The sequence below is a fragment of the Lolium perenne genome, chromosome 5, assembly GCF_019359855.2.
Source record: "Lolium perenne isolate Kyuss_39 chromosome 5, Kyuss_2.0, whole genome shotgun sequence".
NCBI classification, from domain to species: Eukaryota; Viridiplantae; Streptophyta; class Magnoliopsida; order Poales; family Poaceae; genus Lolium; species Lolium perenne.
Genome location: NC_067248.2, coordinates 200,924,012 through 200,938,466, shown reverse-complemented (window position 1 = coordinate 200,938,466; position 14,455 = coordinate 200,924,012). Strand labels below are relative to the sequence as shown.

General features: G+C 42.1%; 1 long non-coding RNA gene across 1 annotated transcript; it reads left to right on the top strand.

Moving 5' to 3' along the window:
• Positions 1 to 2,871: 2,871 nt before the first annotated feature.
• Positions 2,872 to 6,830, top strand: LOC127301503 (uncharacterized). The gene is made up of 3 exons (XR_007852118.2): positions 2,872 to 3,612; positions 3,720 to 3,937; positions 4,150 to 6,830. It is a non-coding gene; the product is annotated as an uncharacterized lncRNA (long non-coding RNA).
• The last annotated feature ends 7,625 nt before the right edge of the window (positions 6,831 to 14,455 follow it).

Sequence of the window (14,455 nt, the reverse complement as noted above, 5' to 3'; positions counted from 1 at the left end):
GCGGGTTTGGGGAGGCATGGCTAGTGGCTACAAGCCCGACTTTCGTCGGGGCGGATAATGGTGACACCTACGCGTCGCTACCTTGTTGAAGGTATCGTTGGTGCGGCCTTCGTGTCCTTGCCGGGGCTGTTCCAAGGGAAACCCCAGATCTAGGTCTCCCGGATTGAGCAGTTGCGACGAGCAGCACCGTTCTCCCCCTGGGAACATCGTTTCTGGAGCAAATGTTGGCCGGAGGGGTGGAGCGGCGTGGTTCGTATCACCTCAACGACAGTGGGTATCGGTGGCGCAGCGCCGCGAGGTCTCAGTGGAGGACGTGTGTGCACACAAGGAGGAGGCACCGCCTGGCGCCATGGTGGCGTCATCAGCAAGATCAGCGAAGTTTATGCAGATCTTAACCATGAAGATTGCTCGGCAATTCGATGGTGGTGATGAACTTTTCATCGTGTAGACGAGATGCCCACTAAGAGTTTGCTAAACCCGATGAGCGTCTCTATTCGCCCAAAGGGCATCTCGGGGTGCGACATATTCCCAGTTTCTAGCAAATTGGGGAGGGGGTTTCATTATTTTCCGAGCATAAGGCCCTCTTGACATGATCTTCACCCATTGTGTTGTGAAGAGGCTTTAGGATTTTTTATGTATGCTCTTTGTCAATCCTAAATTTTGAAAAAAAAACATAAAAATCTATTTTTTTCATATTCAACATGTTTCTATTTTGTAATGTTTTTACATATAAATGATTATAAATTAGGTATATAACAATTTAAGTAGAAATAACTAATTCATACAATCTAAATAAAATAAACTTAAACTGGATCAAAACTTGCCTCCTTTCAACATGCAGAGGTGCTTTATTGAATTATTTTGTAACCTATGATCAACAACTTGTTCACGAATCTCCTAGTGCATGGTGAGGAAATCAGAAAATTCTGCAGGTACCTGGTGATCAACAGTGGCAAGAGGACCTTGGTGATCATATAGTGATGATTATCATTTGCTACATCTCTGTGCTCACTCTCAATGATTAGGTTCTGCATGCTCATATGTGACGCCCCGTAACAGGTACCATGAGAATTCTAGTTATCCCGCCAAAATACACACAATATCGATTCTGAGACTCCCTACTACACGACGTGTACGACGAATCACACACGTGATGCGGAAGGAATTGGCACAAGCAGTTACATTACAACAAATTTATAATAGATCCCACAAAAAACATATGTTGCAACAATGACTCCAGCGAGTTAAAAATACAAATATACAACACAGAGATCCAAGTCATACAGAAGATATTCAAACACGTTCGAGTACTGACAAGATAAAAATTGGACTAAGAGTCCTGAAGAAACCTGTGGCGTCCATAACCATGCCCAGCCCAAGCCGGAAGAGTAACCTTGCTATAATATCGTCATCTCATACCTGTCAAAAGTCGTGCCAAGGGTTGCCGCCAAAAGGGGGAGGAACCAAAAGAGGAAGAAAGACGAGAGTAAGTACCAAGGCACGTACTTAGCGAGACAGGAACGGCGGTGCTCGCTAGTGGGTTATTATTGCCCGGCTGTATGATGGAGTTTAACGGCAGCCAAGCTTGTACTAACCAATAGAGACACGTTACAACATTCATCTAATAGAGAAGGTAAGAGAGCGCATATGCTAATAGTTCTATACTTTGCAAACCCGATGTGTTTCCCCTTCACACACGAGGAAGTACTAGCAAGGACACTCACTTTTTTGAAAGAGTTTTATTATCGAATTATTAGCAACATGTATAAGGTGTAAGTAGTTCTATGGTCGAGTCATACAGCTCCAAGTCGTCCATAACCGTGGATATGGCTTTTTGAAAATATTGTAACCCTGCAGGGGTGCCCAAATGCGCCCACATGAACGATCAACCCAACCGAGCAAGGGGAGGATATCAAGACACACACTCTCCTTCACCACAACAATGTCCAGAAATCCACCTAACTAAGTTAAACCCGCATCAGAGTCCGACCGAATCTCTGAGGCAGACCTAGCTGTTGCGAGTCGACTAAGTAGGATCAGGGCCCACTTGAGGATGACCTCTTAACAATATGGACCGCGCCTACAAGTGTGAAGGCACACACAACTTCCCCAAAAGTAACATCATATCATCTGACCACAAAGAAACAGAGCTTGCACGCCCGGAAGAAACAAAACATTACGAACTAATTATCACCACTGGACAAAGTTGTATATTCCGGCAGTGATCGAGGGGAGACCCAGTAAGCATACCCATGTGTGGTTAGAGCGCTCAGTTTTGAAACAGATAACAAGAACTCGATTCCTAAGATATTTAATGGACACAAGTGATCCGTGTTTAAAACCAAATACAACTGACCCACAGATGCCTCTACTTATCAGTTTCTTTTAACATTTAGGTGAGCCATGATTATCTCCAACAACAAATATAGCAAGCGATAACTTCCCAACAACCCAACATATCCCAAATATATACAGGGATAACAAAAAGCGCTACGACTCGCAAGGGTCAACCAACAAACAACGACTATAGGTACGAAATTATACATATAGTTTTACTGGGGTAACAAGTGGAATAGGACATGTGACTCGATAAAAATCACAACATAAGGATAGCAGTAAGAGGGGAGCAAAATTTAAAATAGGTGAAGAGAGAGGGCTCGCATGTAAAAACCTGCAAAAGAACTTACTGTATCTCACGTCACCACTTCGTGATCCTATTTTTGAAGAAGCAAATTCTACAACAAACATTGCATGTAAATCTTACAACTACGAAAGAAAAACCGGCATGATCATGATGATATGCATGGCATGACAGATATGGTGCAATGCAACTTATTATTAGGTTCGAGTTATTTTTATATAGATAATATTAAATCTTTACTATTATATTGCAGTTGGTCGTACGTCATACAACGCGTTTGGTGAAGGAGATTGGGAGCATCTGGAGCGTCCAATTGAACAACCCTCACCAAGCGACCAAGGTACACCATCAGATTGACCTCGTCCATCCGCCATCCGTGCCCATTGAAATCTATGGCAACTAACAATTATTACGGAAGTATATATGCCTACAACTAAAAATAGGGGATAGTCAGCTCAAAAAAGATTAGCAGACCGCCACAATCATGGGATTTTTTCCCTTCGCACGCTCTCCACTCTGCATCTCTCGCCCCGACCCGCCGCCGTCCTCGTCAGTCACGCCACGGCTCGGGGACCCAATCCCGTCCTCTCCAGCAATCCCCTCTTCTTCCCTTCCATGTCGCCTCTCCCCTTCTGTAAGGGCACACCATCACCACCCACCACCACTTGCCACCCTCAACACCCGACACCCCGGTACAGGTGGCCAAGTCTGGCACGGCGGGTGACGACCTTGGGCACGCGAGCATGGTGCGGTGGGTGCTAGGCTCGGTGTCGTTGTTGGTCGACGTCATCAGGTTCGCGGCATAGATGCTCCTGAAGCTGTGGCTCACGAGCATGTATCTGACAGTGGATTCGTCAGCGGCGTCAGATTCGTGCAGGAGGAAGTGTTGGCGCATTCGACGCAATGGACCGCCGCTGAGCCATGGCGGCTCGAGGGCACCGTCGAGATCCCCGTTGCCATCTATTGCATCTGTGAGATCCATAATCCATTAGTTAATCAGACGGAATATGGGATGGGATTTCATAGCACACCTCCAAACGATCAAGGATGTGATGGATTTGTTTGCTGCAATTTACAGGGAGGTGGTCGGGATCGGGTGCCAGAGGGAATTAGCAATTGCTGATGCCACCACTGCGGAACCGCTTCCTGACATACTATATATGCAGTCTCATCGCTTGATTTCTGTAATTTAACAGAAAAAATTGTGTGGACATCCAGATATGCACTGATGCACCCTGGTGATGATATATTCCATCGAAAACCATTGTTGAGATAGAGACATAGTTTCAAGTCCAGGTAAATGCTTCTCTTATAGTTGGTGTTAATACATATTTTGCTCTCAGCTCTGTTCGTGTAATCTGGTGATCTTTCCGTTTGCTTGCTCTTTATATTGTTGGTTTGTGGCATGCATAATCACCTGAGAAACTTTAGATATAATTCGAGTTCAAGGAGGATGGTAGTAAGCACATGGTTGGAGATTTATAGTTCTTTTGTTATATAAATGACAGGTAATTTATCATGGAGAGGTTGCCGCCAAAGTGCTCAAGAAGCTATGGAGTCTAGAAAGACACCATGGAGTCATCGCTTCCAATACGGGTCTCTATTTTGCTGTTTCCCAACTGGAGGCTACTCACCGAGGACACTATACAGGGTACTCTTGTGGTGAAATTTGACTATAGATATCCATTCAATTATTTGATGTGAGATACATGGATTAAATGGGGAAATGATTATGCGGGGTTATGCAAAGGAAATCTATAGAAAGGCAAGGTTTTGGTTTTATTTCCAGGTTATTATATTTTCTACCACAGATCTACTGTTACACACTGATTATTTCTGCACAGATTTCTTAAAGAATTTTCATTGTTCTGGTTCTGAACTCATTTCGTTGTGCTGTTTTTATTTTTATTTTTGCTAGGGTCAAGGAAAACCCTCTATGGCTGGTTTGCTAAACTTGAATCACTTGGTTGTGTAATCATGATGTTGGCTAGAGAATTTCATCACTACCTTTTGATAGCTTTGCATCGTTCAGGCTCTAATTTTATTTACTATGCTATTAAGATATTTTTTGCAAAATAAAGAATACTTAATGCTGACATCCTAGAGATTTAGTAATCTAACTTCATGTTGTTAGGACATACATAATTGTCATCTTATTCCAGTTCTGTATATGCTTTCTCGTTAGAGAAAATAATTTTGAATTGTTTTGCTTACCATATCTCTCTCACATTTACATCTCCTACTTTCATGGATTTTTGGCATTCCGATCATACAAATATAGCTGTCCAATCCCTCGATCATAAGTGTAATTTGGTCCTCTTCAAGTATATTATCCTGCGCTAATCAAACTTTTTTACTTTACGTCTCACACTAATATTGTTAACTTTGTTCCTTTTATTTTTCTGGTTAAAATATTTTCTAATTTGTGAACAAATTCTATTGCACTTGCTATTAACAATTGCCTAATGGAATTGCAACATTGTATAGTTTATCACCTTCATACTATTGCTTAAGGCATTTTATTAGCCCCCATATTGTTTTTGTTTCCGTTAATGTCCAGCTAAAGTTTCTTTGCCTTGCGGCTATGCATCTTTGTCGTCCACGTGTGGTAGGTTAGTGATGGATGGCAAGCTCACTGCCACCTTTTACCACTTCGAGTGACTCATCCTATTATGTATTCCTCCCCACGGTAACAGCTAAAGTGAGTTATGAAAGTTCAATCCCTCTCCCCTTCCTCTAGACTTTGTTGTTTTGTTTAGTTAAAATATTTATATAGGCTTACACAGGGTTAGGTCACATGCTTACCTATGGTCAGAACCCAATTTTAAATGACAATTATTTTTCTTAGTATGAGTGGGATTGCTCTGAAATTTTCGGCAACTATGTCCTGAGTTACCCTTCATTTTTCAAAGATGATTATTGGATAGAATTTTAATGTTATGAAATTGCATGGTTGCCAAGAATCTGAGGCTCTACTGATATGGACAATTTTGTTTCACGAATAAGTTTGCTCTGCTTTTTTCAGAAATTTTCTTGTGCATTGGAACAAGCTGCAACTTGAAAAGGTAACAAATTTGTACGTATAAGTAGCAATAGTAGTAGTTAACCAAGGAGCATTGCCATGAACATATTACGGAAAAGTGCCCTACATCTGGTCATTCGTTAAATTTAAGATATAAGTATATCCAACTAATGTTTGTGTTGCAACCTGCATGCATAATTATTTATTCACCAGGGTATTACATTATTTTCACACACTTTTAGACTCTATTCTAACTTATTAAGATTATATGATCATGTAATGGGGAATTTTCTTGAGATCCGGTAAAGATCGCAATAGAGTTAGTGCTCGTAGCGTAAGGTGCTCCTTTTATGTATCTTAGACCATCCTATAAAGTTAATACTCCCTCTGTTTCTGTGCTTAGCATGTTAATTAAGAAAAGTGCAGTTCGATATTTGTGGTCGATGTTACCCTTGCTAAGTGATACGTCTCAAGTGTATCTATAATTTCTTATGTTCCATGCTACTTTTATGATAATACTCACATGTTTTATATGCACATTACATCATTATTATGCATTTTCCAGCACTAACCTATTGACAAGATGCCGAAGCGCCAGTTCCTGTTTTCTGCCGTTTTTGGTTTCAGAAATCATACAAAGGAATATTCTCGGAATTGGACGAAATCAACGCCCAGGGTCTTATTTTTCCACGGAGCTTCCAGCAGACCGAAGAGCATACGAAGTGGGGCCACGAGGCGGCCAGACCATAGGGCGGCCAGACCATAGGGCGGCGCGGCCAGCATGGGGCCCGCGCCAGCCTATGGTGTGGGCCCCTCGTCATCCCTCCGACCCTGCCCTTCCGCCTACTTAAATTCTCCGTCGAGAAAACCCTATCACCGAGAGCCACGATACAGAAAAAGTTCCAGAGACGCCGCCACCACCAATCCCATCTCGGGGGATTCAGGAGATCGCCTCCGGCACCCTGCCGGAGAGGGGAATCATCTCCCGGAGGACTCTACATCACCATTATCGCCTCTGGACTGATGTGTGAGTAGTTCATCCTTGGACTATGGGTCCATAGCAGTAGCTAGATGGTTGTCTTCTCCTCATTGTGCTATCATGTTAGATCTTGTGAGCTGCCTATCATGATCAAGATCATCTATTTGTAATGCTACATGTTGTGTTTGTTGGGATTCGATGAATATGAAATACTATGTCAAGTTGATTATTGATCTATCATATATGTGTTGTTTATGATCTTGCATGCTCTCCGTTGCTAGTAGAGGCTCTGGCCAAGTTGATACTTGTGACTCCAAAGTGGAGTATTTATGCTCGATAGTGGGTTTATGCCTCCATTGAATCTGGGACAGTGACAGAAAGTTCTAAGGTTGTGGATGTGCTGTTGCCACTAGGGATAAAACATCAATGCTTTGTCTAAGGATATTTGTGTTCATTAAATTACGCACCATACTCAATGCAATTGTCTGTTGTTTGCAACTTAATACTGGAGGGGGTGCGGACGCTAACCCGAAGGTGGACTTTTTAGGCATAGATGCATGCTGGATAGCGGTCTATGTACTTTGTCGTAATGCCCTAAGTAAATCTCATATTAGTCATTGACACGCGTACAGCACGCGACCGTTGGGAACCCCAAGTGGAAGGTGTGATGCGTACAGCAGTAAGTTTCCCTCAGTTAGAAACCAAGGTTTATCGAACCAGTAGGAGTCAAGAAGCACGTTAAAGGTTGATGGCGACGCGATGTAGTGCGGCGCAACACCAGTGATTCCGGCGCCAACGTGGAACCTGCACAACACAACCAAAGTACTTTGCCCCAACGAAACAGCGAGGTTGTCAATCTCACCGGCTTGCTCTAACAAAGGATTAGATGTATAGTGTGGATGATGATTGTTTGCAGAGAACAGTAGAACGAGTATTGCAGTAGATTGTATTTCAGATGTAAATAATTGGACCGGGGTCCACCGTTCACTAGAGGTGTCTCTCCCATAAGATAAATAGCATGTTGGGTGAACAAATTACAGTTGAACAATTGACAAATAAAGAGGGCATGACCATGCACATACATATTATGATGAGTATAGTGAGATTTAATTGGGCATTACGACAAAGTACATAGACCGCTATCCAGCATGCATCTATGCCTAAAAAGTCCACCTTCAGGTTATCATCCGAACCCCTTCCAGTATTAAGTTGCTAACAACAGACAATTGCATTAAGTATGGTGCGTAATGTAATCAATAACTACATCCTCGGACATAGCATCAATGTTTTATCCCTAGTGGCAACAGCACATCCATAACCTTAGAGGTTTCTGTCACTCCCCCAGATTCACGGAGACATGAACCCACTATCGAGCATAAATACCCCCTCTTGGAGTTACTAGCAAAAACTTGGCCAGAGCCTCTACTAATAACGGAGAGCATGCAAGATCATAAACAACACATAGACATAAATTGATAATCAACATAGCATAGTATTCTCTATTCATCGGATCCCAACAAACACAACATATAGCATTACAGATAGATGATCTTGATCATGTTCGGCAGCTCACAAGACCCGACAATGAAGCACATAAGGAGAAGACAACCATCTAGCTACTGCTATGGACCCATAGTCCAGGGGTAGACTACTCACTCATCACTCCGGAGGCGACCATGGCGGTGTAGAGTCCTCCGGGAGATGAATCCCCTGTCCAGCTGGGTGCCGGAGGCGATCTCCTGAATCCCCCGAGATGGGATTGGCGGCGGCGGCGTCTCTGGAAGGTTTTCCGTATCGTAGCTCTCGGTACTAGGGGTTTCGCGATGAAGGCTATTTGTAGGCGGAAGGGCAGGTCAGAGGGCCACACGAGGGGCCCACACGATAGGTCGGCGCGGCCAAGACCTGGGCCGCGCCGCCCTACCATCTGGCCGCCTCGTGGCCCCACTTCGTTGACTCTTCGGTCTTCTGGAAGCTTCGTGTGAAAATAGGCCCCTGGGCGTTGATTTCGTCCAATTCCGAGAATATTTCCTTACTAGGATTTCTGAAACCAAAAACAGCAGAAAACAAAGAATCGGCTCTTCGGCATCTCGTTAATAGGTTAGTCCCAGAAAATGCATAAATATGACATAAAGTATGCATAAAACATGTAGATATCATCAATAATGTGGCATGGAACATAAGAAATTATCGATACGTTGGAGACGTATCAGCATCCCCAAGCTTAGTTTCTGCTCGTCTCGAGCAGGTAAACGATAAACAAAGATAATTTCTGGAGTGGCATGCCATCATAACCTTGATCATACTATTGTAAGCATATGTAATGAATGCAGCGATCAAAACAATGTAAATGACATGAGTAAACAAGTGAATCATATAGCAAAGACTTTTCATGAATAGTACTTCAAGACAAGCATCAATAAGTCTTGCATAAGAGTTAACTCATAAAGCAATAATTCAAAGTAAAGGCATTGAAGCAACACAAAGGAAGATGAAGTTTCAGCGGTTGCTTTCAACTTATAACATGTATATCTCATGGATATTTGTCAATGGAAAGTAATATAACAAGTGCAATATGCAAGTATGTAGGAATCAATGCACAGTTCACACAAGTGTTTGCTTCTTGAGGTGGAGAGAAATAGGTGAACTGACTCAACATAAAAGTAAAAGAAAGGTCCTTCAAAGAGGAAAGCATCGATTGCTATATTTGTGCTAGAGCTTTGGTTTTGAAAACAAGAAATAATTTTGTCAACGGTAGTAATAAAGCATATGAGTTATGTAAATTATATCTTACAAGTTGCAAGCCTCATGCATAGTATACTAATAGTGCCCGCACCTTGTCCTAATTAGCTTGGATTACCGGGATTATCGCAATGCACATGTTTTAACCAAGTGTCACAAAGGGGTACCTCTATGCCGCCTGTACAAAGGTCTAAGGAGAAAGCTCACATTGGATTTCTCGCTATTGATTATTCTCAACTTAGACATCCATACCGGGACAACATAGACAACAGATAATGGACTCCTCTTTAATGCATAAGCATGTAGCAACAATTAATTTTCTCATATGAGATTGAGGATATATGTCCAAAACTGAAACTTCCACCATGATTCATGGCTTTAGTTAGCGGCCCAATGTTCTTCTCTAACAATATGCATGCTCTAACCATTAAATAGGTGGTAAATCTCCCTTACTTCAGACAAGACGGACATGCATAGCAACTCACATGATATTCAACAAAGACTAGTTGATGGCGTCCCCAGGAACTTGGTTATCGCACAACAAGCAACTTAATAAGAGATAAAGTGCATAAGTACATATTCAATACCACAATAGTTTTTAAGCTATTTGTCCCATGAGCTATATATTGTAAAGGTAGAGGATAGAAATTTAAAGGTAGCACTCAAGCAATTTACTTTGGAATGGCGGAGAAATACCATGTAGTAGGTAGGTATGGTGGACACAAATGGCATAGTGGTTGGCTCAAGGATTTTGGATGCATGAGAAGTATTCCCTCTCGATACAAGGTTTATGCTAGCAAGGCTATTTGAAACAAACACAAGGATGAAGCGGTGCAGCAAAACTCACATAAAAGACATATTGTAAACATTATAAGACTCTACACCGTCTTCCTTGTTGTTCAAACTCAATACTAGAAATTATCTAGACTTTAGAGAGACCAAATATGCAAACCAACTTTTAGCATGCTCTATGTATTTCTTCATTAATAGGTGCAAAATATATGATGCAAGAGCTTAAACATGAGCATAACAATTGCCAAGTATCACATTATCCAAGACATTATAGCAATTACTACATGTATCATTTTCCAATTCCAACCATATAACAATTTAACGAAGAAGAAACTTCGTCATGAATACTATGAGTAAAGCCTAAGGACATACTTGTCCATATGCAACAGCGGAGCGTGTCTCTCTCCCACACAAAGAATGCTAGGATCCATTTTATTCAAACAAAACAAAAACAAAAACAAACCGACGCTCCAAGCAACGCACATAAGATGTGACGGAATAAAAATATAGTTTGAGGGGAGGAACCTGATAATGTTGTCGATGAAGAAGGGGATGCCTTGGGCTTACCCAAGCTTAGATGCTTGAGTCTTCTTGATATATGCAGGGGTGAACCACCGGGGCATCCCCAAGCTTAGAGCTTTCACTCTCCTTGATCATGTTGTATCATCTCCCTCTCTTGATCCTTGAAAACTTCCTCCACACCAAACTTAAAACAACTCATTAGAGAGTTAGTGCACAATCAAAATATACATGTTCAGAGGTGACATAATCATTCTTAACACTTCTCGACATTGCACAAAGCTACTGAAAGTCAATGGAATCAAAATATCCATCAAACATAGCAAAACAGGCAATGCGAAATAAAAGGCAGAATCTGTCAAAACAGAACAGTTCATAAAGACGAATTTTATTGAGGCACCATACTTGCTCAAATGAAAATGCTCAAATTGAATGAAAGTTGTGTACATATCTGAGGATCACTCACGTAAATTGGCATAATTTTCTGAGTTACCTACAGAGAATTAGGCCCAGATTCGTGACAGCAAAGAAATCTGTTTCTGCGCAGTAATCCAAATCTAGTATGAACCTTACTATCAACGACTTTACTTGGCACAACAAAACACAAAACTAAGGTAAGGAGAGGTTGCTACAGTAGTAAACAACTTCCAAGACTCAAAATAAAAATAAATGTACTGTAGTAAAAACATGGGTTGTCTCCCATAAGCGCTTTTCTTTAACGCCTTTCAGCTAGGCGCAGAAAGTGTGTATCAAGTATTATCAAAAGACGAAGCATTAACATCATTTTCAAAATTTATCCCATTAGGTATCTTAGATGCTCCCTTATCTATAGTGGTTTTAAGAGCTTTATCAATTTTAGGCCTATAATAGCTTTTTGGTTTAGGCCCCTTAGAGACATACATGAACTTTTGCTCCTTACCCACATAAGCTTTCTCTCTAAACTTTATAGATGAAAAGGTTGAGCTCAATGTTCCCATAGACTCTTCAAGTTCACTAATCCTTTGGGTTTGATTATCGTGAATAGCACAAGATTCTAAGATGGCAACTCTCTTATTAATTCCTTCTAGAGATTTATCAAGTTTATCAGTGCTATCAAGTAATGCTCCCAAATTAGTATTAATACTTGGAAGGTTTTGCTCTATGGTTTCTAGCTTTTTCATGACATCTTCAAGAGAGATTTCAATTTTAACTTCATTAACAGGTGGTATTCCAAATAGACTCTCAATAATGCAACTAGCTTCTAATGCAGGAGTACTTAGGAAGTTACCTTTCGCGAGACAATCAAGAACATACCTATTCCAGCTAGAGACACCAACATAAAAATTCCTGAGTAGGATAGTGGTGGAGTGTTTCTTAGTGCACCTATTATGGGCATCACTAAATCTATACCAAGCATCTCTTAAACATTCTCCCCCTTGTTGCTTAAACGAACGAACTTCAACTTCAGGATTAGTCATTTTAGCAATAGTAAATAAAGCAAACTAGATAAAGTAAATGCAAGTAACTAATTTTTTTGTGTTTTTAATATAGAGTGCAAGACAATAAATAAAGTAAAACTAGCAACTAATTTTTTTGTATTTTGATTTAGTGCAGCAAACAAAGTAGTAAATAAAATAAAGCAAGACAAAAACAAAGTAAAGAGATTGGGATGTGGAGACTCCCCTTGCAGTGTGTCTTGATCTCCCCGGCAACGGCGCCAGAAATTTAGCTTGACACGCGTACATCACGCGACCGTTGGGAACCCCAAGTGGAAGGTGTGATGCGTACAGCAGTAAGTTTCCCTCAGTTAGAAACCAAGGTTTATCGAACCAGTAGGAGTCAAGAAGCACGTTGAAGGTTGATGGCGACGAGATGTAGTGCGGCGCAACACCAGTGATTCCGGCGCCAACGTGGAACCTGCACAACACAACCTAAGTACTTTGCCCCAACGAAACAGCGAGGTTGTCAATCTCACCGGCTGATGGCGTGTATTTCACACGTTCGTTGGGCAACCCCAAGAGGAAGGTATGCTGCGCACAGCAGCAAGTTTTCCCTCAGAAAGAAACCAAGGTTTATCGAACCAGGAGGAGCCAAGAAGCACGTTGAAGGTTGATGGCGGCGGGATGTAGTGCGGCGCAACACCAGGGATTCCGGCGCCAACGTGGAACCTGCACAACACAACCAAAGTACTTTGCCCCAACGAAACAGTGAGGTTGTCAATCTCACCGGCTTGCTGTAACAAAGGATTAACCGTATTGTGTGGAAGATGATTGTTTGCAGAAAACAAGAGAACAAGATTGCAAGAGATTGTATTTCAGTAAAGAGAATTGGACCGGGGTCCACAGTTCACTAGAGGTGTCTCTCCCATAAGACGAACAGCATGTTGGGTGAACAAATTACAGTTGGGCAATTGACAAATAAAGAGAGCATGACCATGCACATACATATCATGATGAGAATAGTGAGATTTAATTGGGCATTACGACAAAGTACATAGACCGCCATCCAACTGCATCTATGCCTAAAAAGTCCACCTTCAGGTTATCATCCGAACCCCCTCCAGTATTAAGTTGCTAACAACAGACAATTGCATTAAGTATGGTGCGTAATGTAACTAGTGACTACATCCTTGAACATAGCACTAATGTTTTATCCCTAGTGGCAACAGCACAACACAACCTTAGAACTTTCTCACACATCGTCCTGTGTCAATGCGAGCATGAACCCACTATCGAGCATAAATACTCCCTCTTGGAGTTACAAGCATCTACTTGGCCAGAGCATCTACTAGTAACGGAGAGCATGCAAGATCATAAACAACACATAGCATAACTTTGATAATCAACATAACAAGTATTCTCTATTCATCGGATCCCAACAAACGCAACATATAGAATTACAGATAGATGATCTTGATCATGTTAGGCAGCTCACAAGATCCGACAATGATAGCACAATGGGGAGAAGACAACCATCTAGCTACTGCTATGGACCCATAGTCCAGGGGTAGACTACTCACACATCACACCGGAGGCGACCATGGCGGCGTAGAGTCCTCCGGGAGATGATTCCCCTCTCCGGCAGGGTGCCGGAGGCGATCTCCGGATCCCCCGAGATGGGATCGGCGGCGGCGGCGTCTCCGGGAAGGTTTTCCGTATCGTGGTTCTCGGTATCGGGGTTTCGTCACGGAGACTTTTTATAGGCGAAAGGGCAGGTCAAGAGGCGGCACGGGGCCCCACACCACAGGGCCGCGCGGCCAAGGGGGGCCGCGCCGCCCTAGGGTGTGGCCCCTCCGTGGCCCCTCTTCGTCTCTCCTTCGGACTTCTGGAAGCTTCGTGAGAAAATAGGCCCCCGGGCTTTGATTTCGTCCAATTCCGAGAATATTTCCTTACTAGGATTTCTGAAACCAAAACAGCGTAAAACAAAGAATCGGCACTTCGGCATCTTGTTAATAGGTTAGTTCCAGAAAATGCACGAATATGACATAAAGTGTGCATAAAACATGTAGATAACATCAATAATGTGGCATGGAACATAAGAAATTATCGATACGTCGGAGACGTATCAGCATCCCCAAGCTTAGTTCTGCTCGTCCCGAAAGGGTAAAACGATAACACAGATAATTTCTCGAGTGACATGCCATCATAATCTTGATCATACTATTTGTAAAGCATATGTAGTGAATGCAGCGATCAAAACAATGTATATGACATGAGTAAACAAGTGAATCATATAGCAAAGACTTCTCATGAATAGCACTTCAAGACAAGCATCAATAAGTCTT